The sequence below is a fragment of the Pocillopora verrucosa genome, chromosome 3, assembly GCF_036669915.1.
Source record: "Pocillopora verrucosa isolate sample1 chromosome 3, ASM3666991v2, whole genome shotgun sequence".
Taxonomy (NCBI): domain Eukaryota; kingdom Metazoa; phylum Cnidaria; class Anthozoa; order Scleractinia; family Pocilloporidae; genus Pocillopora; species Pocillopora verrucosa.
In genome coordinates this window covers 7474750-7485564 of record NC_089314.1, presented here as the reverse complement: position 1 = coordinate 7485564, position 10815 = coordinate 7474750, and the positions used below count along the sequence as shown (strand labels likewise).

Below are 10815 nucleotides of genomic sequence, written 5' to 3'. Positions count from 1 at the left end.
AAGTGTTAAACCGGACGACGAGAAAAACTCAAAAGGTGGAAAAAGGCCGAAATCATTGCAACAGGTCTCCTTTTTCGTCGTTTGCCCCTTCCTTTCCCACTTCTCTTCCGCTAGAGCACACTAAAACAAACTTGATATCTCAACCCTTATCAAATTTGTCGTACACAGAGCCTACGATGGTTTGTTAGGTTTCGGGCTTAACTCCTCGTAAAGGGGATTTTCTTTGCGCTAGCTATTAAATAATCAGAAGACCCGATTGGTTTCTTTTTTCAAATTATAATATTTTAGATCACATTCAAGTTGTTTTGCAGCCTAATTGGTATCACGGACAACACACAATTTTCACTTTCTGTATAAAATCAACATCATATCCATTGGCAGAAAACGTGTTACATAACTTTAAGGTGGTTAACTCGTTGCAAATTATAATTAACTGGAAGCTGATACAATGCAACTACTTAAAATGGAACCAGTGTTCATGATAAGGGATAACTTTAGAGGCTTTACATAACGCTACACTTTGATAAGGTGTTAGCGACCCCGCCCAAGACTGGTATCAATTGCAGCGCTCTATCAAAGAATCCCGGCTTTTTAACTTGCCGTTGTCGGCTCTGATTGAGTAGCAGCTGTTGTCTCAAGCTCTCCGCTTTCTTCTCCATACTTTCATTTGATTTTTGCATTTGTGCAAGTCATTGGCTGAGTACCTGGTTTTCTTGCATGAAATTTCGTCTGTGTTTTTCAGCTTCCATCATTCTCGCCTTTGCCATGTTCTCCATTTGTTGTCGTTGGACCGCTGCTTCAGCTTCCATCTGTTCATGGAGTCTCTTTTTTTCTTGCTCCTGTTTTGCCTGCAGCATTTCTATGTAATTACCAAACAGGAAAAAGTTCAGGTCAGCCAGCTATAGGAGAGTCATGATGAAAAATATTATGGCATCTACTTTTGTTCACCTCTGGGCTAAAATCATCAAATTTCTCATTCACTCAGAATGAATTTCTGGTAAAAATACCGAAAAATCTTTCACAGAAAACACCCAATGGGATATGTTCTTGCTAGCGTGATTCAACTTAAGATATATTTTAAGGAATTTGAAGGTAAAGTTATTATGAGGCAATATTCTTATAACAAAAAAATTAAAGAATAATGAATCTAATTTGACACATCACAAAATTATATTCGAAAGGAGCCAAGAGAAAATAAGCAGACAGAGAGGGCGGCCCTTGCACCAGGACTCGTTCAGACAAGATGTCAGCCTCTTTTTTGTTTTTATTTCACCTGCCCTGGTACCAAATCGGATGTTACTCAGAAAACCTAGTTCCCTGGAATGAGTGTGCTCACACCTTTTAAAACGGCTTACTTTTCTACGTCTTTAATTGGATTTCACTATATTTCATCGCCATAAAATTCGTGTGTCTGTGCTTTCTAGAATCAAAGATGTGCATGTTTAGCGCTTCCGTCTGAGAAGGCAAAACTCACAAAAAGCAGTCAATGGTCCTCTTTGTTCTTTTATTCTCTTTTTGTGATCTGCACAAATGGAAATCGTCAAATGATAGATTTGACGATTTTTGAAGCGTGGAGTGATTTCTTTAGTGGTTGTGAAAATGTCAGATCAATGTCAGAATCTGATCAACTGCACACCTACCCCTCCCCTGACCCAACATTAGCCCTAACTTGTTATTTTTTGATTGTTGTTGAGTTAGGGGAGGGGTAGGTGAGCAGTTTCTCAGCTACTGACATTGACTCGCAATGTCTTACTTCCTTATGGCGCTGACGATTTTCTTGTTGTAAACGTTCGTATTTCTCTTTAAGAAAGAATGAAATTTAACGTCAGTCTAACCTTTGTCTAGCAAGATGATGAAATTCTATTGCGTGTAAAAAAAATTTTCCCTCTCACCAAGAATGAATCATATCCTCGCCATTACATCTGAGTTAATCCAGCAATGTTTTTGACAAAGAACAGAAAAAAGAAAGCATGAACTTCAATCAGCTTTTGTTCTCTTAATATGAAGTTGATTGAGTTTGTTGAAAAAAAGAAGTAATTATTCCATAGATCTTTTTCCGTTCCTTCGAGGAACGGAGCAGAACGTCAACAAATAAATTTCCATTTCATTTCCCATTCCTTATTTTTTATTCTCCTTCCCTATTCCCAATTCCCCTTTCTCCATTCTTCATTCCCTATTCTCCGTTCCCCATTCATCATTCGCAATTTTTTTCCCTTAAAAAGAAATATGATTGATAAGTCGATTAAAATTGCGTCATCAGTACCTCAAGTTTTATCTTCTCTTGCTCTTGATAGGCTTTGGCGGCAATTTCTCGATTCAAGTTCTCGCCAAAGTCCTTTAATTGTTTCAGCACGCCCAAGTATTGTTGCTTTTCTGTCATAAGTTCCTGTGATAAAAGTAGAACTTTCGCTTACATCGTTGCTTTGTCTGTTGGTTTTCTTTGTGGTAACTACCAAGAGATTATAAAGTTATATTCTCTTGTAACTACACAATAGTTACTAAGACCAAGAATCGCGATGTTCTTGTATTAAAGGAACTGAATTCGGTTGGTATTTTCTTTTTGTCCGTGAAACTATTAATGTCATTGAAAAAAAAGGAAGGCACAGATTAGAAACCTTTTAACTCGTTAATTTGTCTCATTTTTGGTCTGAATTTTTAATTTTGATGGTCCTTCTTGATCAGTCAGTAAAGTTAGGTCGTTCTGTTCGGTTCGTTTCTAATGTTAATGTCGTGAATGAGTCGTTTGTATGGTGCCGGTAGTGGTTGACACCTGTTGAAGGGAGTCTGTTCTAAGTTAGTAAGCCAGCTTTTCAGAGTAAGTCGTTGAAAGTAGTTGGTGCTGTAGGTTTGGCATATAAATTTCGCAGCGTCCCAGTCAGAAGCGTGGTTCGTAAGTCGGTATTGTTCAGCAATGTGATCGTTAACATGTGACTGTTAATGTTTACCCTAACAATATCAACAGTGACGATGGAATAGAAATTTATGAAGCGTGGATGCCCTCGATCAAAAAACACAACAACCGGAGAGCCGTAAGAAAGTGGACCGCCTTGGGAATAATGCACGCACATCGAGGATCGAAACGCGCTAATCATAGCTGTGAAAAAAAATTTACAATCACAGCGGAGCATCCTGCTTATTAAGAAGACCCGAAACCAGTCGACCTTATCGCCTGATGAAGACTAGCAGTATGCATTCGTGATTCACATTATAAGTGACCACATCGTGGGACAAACGATAATACATTTATATTATTGTACTTTACCACGATGAACAAGCACAACCTTTATGTCATTTGTGTAATTTAGAATTAACCTAAATTATTATTTTGCCGGCACGCAACGGTGAACTGGGTTCTAGTGTAGCGCGCGTGGGACCGCGGCTAGGGGGTTTGAAATAGTGCCGGTTAGTTATGCGTGTCATTCTATCGTCAGCCTCGCCGCGTCATCTTGCTTGGTTTAGTTCTCTCTGTTTTTTCCTTCGGCGTGGCTATGGATGGAGCTAAAGTTTCCAGCGTGATTATGAACAACAACAAAGAGCTCATATTTATTTTTTTTTTGTTTACGGGTTTGTTTGTTCCTTACCGTCTTTATTACGCCCTAAATGGGTTCAATGTTTATACCCTTGGTGGGGTTTATTCTTGTACCCCTGATGGGCAGAATAAAGATTCGGATTTCAGGTTGATAGACTTACGAAGCTGTCTTTAGATTATTTAAATGTTCTGGCTGGTTATTGACCCTGGGTGGGTCCTATATGCCTATGCCGTGGACGCTGTCATTGCCGTACCCCGGACGGGCTCTGTTACCCGAGTTTTATACCCCGGATGGGCTCAACTTTTTCCTTGCAGTTTGGGTTTTTTGCGTCATACCCTGGACGGGTATTGACCTCTTTTGTTATCCCCTGGGGGTCCCGTATATGGGTTAGCTCACCAATATTCTTACTTTATTGTTTAAGATATCTTCTCCTCTGGGTTTTGGTCTTCTGAAAGCTCCGACGAATGTCAGGTCAACCAGCCGAGGCGAAAGCTCAAGCTTACGGTGCTTGCTTCGAGGGCGTCCGGGTCATCGGAAAACTATTTGAGGGCCTTCAACATATGGGCAGAGTTCGCCAAGGGCGTGTTGGGCGTTCCCACTTTTCCTGTCGGTCCCATGGATTGTGCTCTCTAACTGCAGTTTCTTCTACAGTAATCGGAATTAGTCGGCGTCTGCCATCAACTGCGCTTTTTACGCTTTCAAGTGGCCGCATCAGGTTGCAGGAGTGGATTCTCCTACCCTACACCCCACCGTTATCTCCGCGAAGAAGGGAGCTCTTCGTCTTGTTTGCCAACTAGCCTCTCATAGGAAAGAACCCCTCGAGGTGACCCATCTCAAGCAACTTGCTGAAAGGACTGACTTTGGCAATATTTTGCATTTAAGAAGCTTAGTTATGTTCGTCCTCGCATTTCCCGGCTTTTTCAGAAGTTCAGAATTATGTCTCATTTGTATTAAGCATGTTCAATTCTTTTCTAGTTACGTAGCTATTTTTATTGAGAAAAGCAAAACAGATCCATTAAGAGAAAACTGTGCTGTCGTAATCGCTGAAACCCGTTCGTCTACTTGTCCTTGCTATCTTCTCATGGCGTACATGAGCAAAGCCCATAGAGCCGGGAATTCATCCCTGATGATGCCGTAGAACGGCGAAAGCTCGGAGTAAATAAAGTAAGAAAGAACCACAGTAGCACTTAAAGGCTTCATTCGATCAATATCCCACATCATTACGACATGCTACTAAAGGACACGTTCAAACGTTTGTGTAAATTAGAATTGACATAAATTATTATTTTGCCGGCAAAGATCGGTGAACTGGGTTCTAGTGTAGCGCGCGTGGGACGGCGGTTAGGGGGTTTTAAAGAGAGACCGGTTAGTTATGCGTGTCATTCTACAATCGGCCTCGCCGCATCATCTTGCTTTGTTTAGTTGAGTTTTCACTTATTCTGTTAGCCTTAATCTCGTTACCATCCGTGGTGGTCCCTTTCTTTCTCAGCTATTTTATGAAGCATCTCGTTTTCTGCTTATGTTCATGTTTTTAGACGTTATTTTATTAGTTTTGCTTTATAACCCCAAAGGCGACGCCATGGCAAGGTTGGGGTTACACGGTCCCTATTTTTCTATTAGTTGTTTTTTTCCGGTTTACGTGTCCGGCCTTGGCGTGTTATTAGAATTACTGTAACAGATGATGATGACGTGAGTTAATAAAGTGCATCATGGGCCTGGCTGACCGACGCTTCCATGCCTCCAAGTGTTGTCTTGCGTATTCGGTTGTGTGGTGGAGGCAAATTTTTACGAAATGTGACTGTTGACATCGCCTTTCCTCGTCGCTCGCTTGTGTTCAGTCAGTTGTGAGGTTTCTGCCAATCTCACCGATGTAGAAGGCGTGGCAGTCGGAGCGACTGATCTTATGAACGGCTCCCTGTCTGTTCCTCGGTTCGTCTTTGTCTGTGGCGTTAGTTAGTAACTGACGTAGTGTAGTAATGGGTTTGCAAGCGACGTGGATGCGCGAGATGATTTCAAATATGCCATTTATGTACGGTGTAGTAGGAGGATTGCGTTGTCTTTAGCTTCGGTAGTGGTAGTAAGTCGGTGAGTGTTTCGAAATAATAATGATTTTTTCACAGTATATCCTCAAAAAAAGATGGGGCTCTTCATCTGTGAATGTCCTAAAAAAGTGCTATCTATAAAAATTTAGATGTATTAGACAATAATCAAGAAAATTTTATTGCAAAACTACTAAGTTACTGTATAATCTATACACTTTTGCGGATATTTAATAAATGAATGCAAAAGCGGGCTTGAAGAAGGAAAGGTCTTACAAGGAAGACAAAGCACGCGCTTTCAAAAATGTTTTGCAGAGCCTACAGTCTTCCCTGAAGTTCGAGTAGTTTTTTTATTTTGATTAGCAAATCATTAAAGACCATGGCTGAAAAGTGCCTTGATCTGTGGAACAAGTAACCTTGGCGCTACATCAGAATGAAGATGTCTCAAAGGCTTTACGACTCGAAGATTTTAGTAGGAAGGCCAGTTATAAGTATAGAGTGCTTTGAAGACAGTCTTTAAAAGTGAAAAGTCCCTAAGCTCCAGAATAGGTAGCCAACCAAGATTTAAAATAGTGGATAATACTGTTTACGTACGTAGTTTAAAAAAAACTAGCGATAGCGAACTAGAGCCTTTGTAGTCTGGCTGTGAGGAACTTCGGTTGAGGATCAAAGCAATATCACAGTAACTGATCTTAGATAAAATCAGTGTTTCTCCCAAATGTTTGCGTAATTTGAAGTCAGTAAAGTTCTTTATTTTCCTTAAAATCCTCAGAGTCGCGTAGCAGGATTTAAAAATAGAATTTATATGAAATTCCCATTTAAGATTTGAGTCGATGTGTACTCCTAAGAGTTTTGCTACATCCAAACGTTCAAGTGAAGTGCCGGAGATCTTAAGTACAAGCTCCAAATTCCCAAGGGAATACACACATGCCATCTGAGAGGAGGAGATTAGCATCGCCTTGGTCTTTTAGAATTGAGGGCCAGGTTCGAGTCATTCGACCAGTTGCTAAGGCTTACCAGGCTTGTATTCATGCTTTCTACCTGATATGAAATCTGCGACGCAGTACAGCTGGCGTATGTTGTTGTGTCGTTGGCATACTGGAGGCTTCTAACTGCAGGTGGGAGGATGTCTTGAAGATCCGCGACTTAGAGATTGAACAACATCGGTCTGAGAATTGAACCCTGAGGGATTCCAAACTCGGATAGTATAGGTGACGACTTGCGGTCATCGATCTGAACATAATGTCTCCTGCCGCGTTGGTAATTAGCCAACCATTCAAGAACACTCTTTGAAAACAGAAGTGGTACAGCTTGGTTATCACCGTTTTGAAGCAAACAGCGTCAAATGATTTTGAGAGTTACCTCTCTCTTTTTCGTGGCGCTTAACAAGTCGTACCGTATGCCCAAGAGAACCCGCTTAGAAGTCGAGTGTCCCTAACGGAAGCTCGAGATGGTGTCTCTAAGGAGAGATTTTTTTGGCACAGAAATTGGCCATTTAGGAAGCAGCAAATTTTTCAAACACCTTTCATAGAACTGAAAGGATGGACACTGGAGGCAGGTGGTCTACTGTGACTGGAGTGTCAACTTTTGGGGTAGGGCTTATACGCGCTACTTTCCAGACGTGTGGGAAGTACAGCTTCGAAATACAGTTATTGATGATAGCTGTGATAGGACCAACCAAGTGTTCGGCAGCCAGTTTTACGAACCGAGCCGGCAGCTGATCGGGTCCTGTCGAACAATCCGTCCTTAGTTGTTTAAGGGTTTTCAGCACTTCTCTATGTGTGACATTTTTAAAATGGAAGGCATCCTCGTATATGTCCGACAGACCGCGAATAAGCTGGAAAAATTCGTCCACGGAGGTTGATTCAACACCAAGCGTTCTCTTTGCGGTCGAGGCAAAATGAAGATTAAGCTTGTCTGGGTCGAACCTTAGAGGCTGGCGATAAGGACTGAGTACACGGTGAACCATACGTTAGACTTCTTTAGATATGCTGGACAGCAAACCTTTTTCCATGAAGGCTTTGCGAGCTTTACTTATAGCGCTCTTTATCTTGTTACGCACATCCCGAAAAGCAGTAACTGCTCCATAACTTCGAGTAAAGGGTAGGTTGAAATAGTCGTCGGTAAGAAGAAGAGTCAGCCACTTACCTACAAGTCTATTAATAGACTTGACAAAATAATAGCGAGATAAAGGTATTTTTGTCGGCTCCACGGACTAAGTGTTCAAATCTCTTTGAATAAAAATTTTTATTGTTTATCGGCCAGCTTTGATTTGAACTAAAGACATCATCCTTCTCATCAAATGGAGTTACAATTATAGTGTACAAACTAATTTTGTGATCCATTGAAGTCAAATGAAAGAATAAGCGAAATCGATCTGACTGACAAAAGTAGATTTTTTTTTCAATCCCGTTCTGTCGCAGAAAGTGCCTAAGGCCCAAAGGAAAGCTATAGTCGACAAATAAGCTAATGGTTTACCGATAAAATCAATGCAAAACTTGTCCTTTTTGGATGAAAATTCACTAATAAAGATGGCTTCCAGGGAGAAGTTGCTTGACTGCAAGGGACATTTTAAGGTTTTTATATGCTGTGACCATTAAGTTTGTCGTTGCACAAGGCGAAGAGAACTCACGCGATTGCATTTTATTAGCAAATAAAAGGCCTTTCATTCGCTGAACGCGTTTTTGTCCACTGTAGTTATAGAAACCCCCTCGATTGTGATTGGTTTAAAAAACTCCTGTTTTCCATCAATTCACTTGCCAAGCTATTATCAGACAGTTTGTCATCGGACAGTTCAATAAGCTAATCACATTCAAAGTTGTAGTTTAAATCAACCAATCACAACCTTGGTTTCAATCACAGTGACAACATTTTAGAAGACAGAAGTAATTTTGTTGGAAATTGTAATTTTTATGATTAATTGGTAATGAGACTACGTGTTATCCAATTCGGTCTGTAATTATAATCCTGTCGCTCGAATAATTTTCCTTCTCTTATCATGAGGTAGCCCCACTTGGTACATTTCACCCAACAGAATAGTTCAGACGTTCATGCATGTTTTATAGACTAACTGATGTGAGATACTGCAAAGCGAAGCACAGCAGGCGAAGGTGAACCTCATATCTGGTACAGTGGGCAGATCTTGATGAATACCAAAACGGAAATAACTTTACAGAATCACACGCTTTTCCTAATTGGAGAGCTTATAACATATGTCAGTGAAGTTTAATCAATCTAGACATCAATTTAGTGACTCAGCACTATCACGCAACATAGAACACGTCCTCAAGGAGTCACAGAATGGTTTTTTTTTAATTATTTATTTATTTTTACATATACAGGCTCATCATATTTGACGAAGGTGAGGTATCAGTTTCAGGGAGTAATTTAGGAGCAAGATATTTCAGGTTAAAAAGGAAAGGACACACACACATAAAACAACAACAACAATAGCAGGCACTCAAACAAACATAGACTTGAGCAGCGTGAGAAAAGTAGGAAAAAATAATAGTAATAAAATAATAAACGCCAAATAATGACCTCTGGGAGTATCGAATTTTTATCTCAGAAATCGTTGGATTCCGCATGTCTACATTGTTAAGTTATTGCTTCCGGTTGACTTCTGCGCGTGCTCAAAATAGAGAACGCGGTCCGCTACGCCCGCGGAAGAAGGAAAGAACATAAATTACCTTTGTGTATGTGAACTTACCACTCATCGTAACTAATCGAAAATGTTATTTATAAACCAGAAGAAAATACCGAGATTTTTTTCAGTGCACCTTCCGGTGCTCCTAGAAGTTTGGAAGTGAAAGAAAAAGGGATAAAGTGATGGCCTTTCACGCAGCTTTTACGCTGTTTTCAGGTTCCCGCGCGAGGTGAATCGATTGCAAGCTAGTTGGTAAAGCAAGCATGGGTGCAGCAATTTCATCTACTCTAAGGGAATTGAGCTCAGAGGAAATGAAAAAGGAACAACGGCAAACTCCAGAAGTGATTGGTTTCGATTCCAGAGAAATCCTCCTGCCTCTACTCCTGACGGAAATGCTGATGATTGTACAGGTGACTGCACTTGAGCCGGAATGACTACAAAACTAAGAAAAACAGCAATGTTTTGAAACCTTTATAAAAACACCCATTTATTCGCCCGTAACATACGACATACCTTGGACAACTTTTCTAACTATTCCTTGATCTACTTAACAAGGACAACATACCAAACAGGTTTCTTTTACACTGCTTTGATATTTTCTTGTCATTTTAATGTACTTTTGTTATTATTTAATAATAATAGTACAATGGTTGTTAATATTTAACAACTGTAGTACCGTCTACTTGTTCCAAAATAACTTTATGAAGCAAAAACAAAAGTTGTTACTTAAACTTCTTTAAATTCCAAACAAAGGAGTAACAAATTTACAAGAACAAAAGCTTAAAAACGCTTAAACTCCGCGAAAACAAACCAAAAGTAAGCGAAAAATGTCCACGTCAGTTTTCCAATGTCAAAGTTAGAGTACTTTGACGTGATTGGCTAATTTTTAAAATCAGGCGCAGCGCATGTGAACACAGAAAGAATACGAAGGAGGGAGAGGAAGGGAGAAATTGTAACTTGAAATTTAGAAAAACGAAAGAGATTTTTTACATTCATTGAATAACGATATATCACACACACTGAAAGTACTTGACTTCCATCTTCTTGTACAACAGTACACTCACAGTGGCCATGAAATCATGCAAGTATTTTCATTTTGAATAAATTAAACTCTCTTGAGTGTTTCTGATCAAAGTAAATTGGACAAAAACATATAGACATAGAATTTTAAATGACACACGTATATTGTAATTGTTAAAAATAAAATGCTTATCACAATGCAAACCAGCTGTAAATGAGGCATCATGTAAAACCCTCATACTTAAGGACATCAGGATTTCTATGGCCAGCCTTCTCAAGTATTTCAATCCCCTGTTAACTGCTTGGTTAAATTAGTGTTAAAATATAGACGATAGGTAAGGTTTTTTAAGAAGGAACCTTTTTTATTTGCGATTTCCTTACATATTTAGGCTTCTCGATTTCTTCTTTGATACTGAATACTATGCAACTCTGATGTTGAACTCTTCTACACTAACACATTTCCGTAGGCTCGCACGACCTCTACAATTGCTTCTTTTCTGCTTTTCACTCAAAACAAATTGATAATTAATTTATTTCTACTTACACGTCTTTGACAACAACGATAGCAATCCATCGTTCC

The 10815-nt window shown here is 39.7% G+C and overlaps 1 pseudogene; it reads right to left on the bottom strand.

The window, feature by feature from the left end:
- Positions 1 to 503: 503 nt before the first annotated feature.
- LOC131770363 (guanylate-binding protein 7-like) overlaps positions 504 to 10815 on the bottom strand; it is a 36071-nt pseudogene continuing 25759 nt past the window's right edge.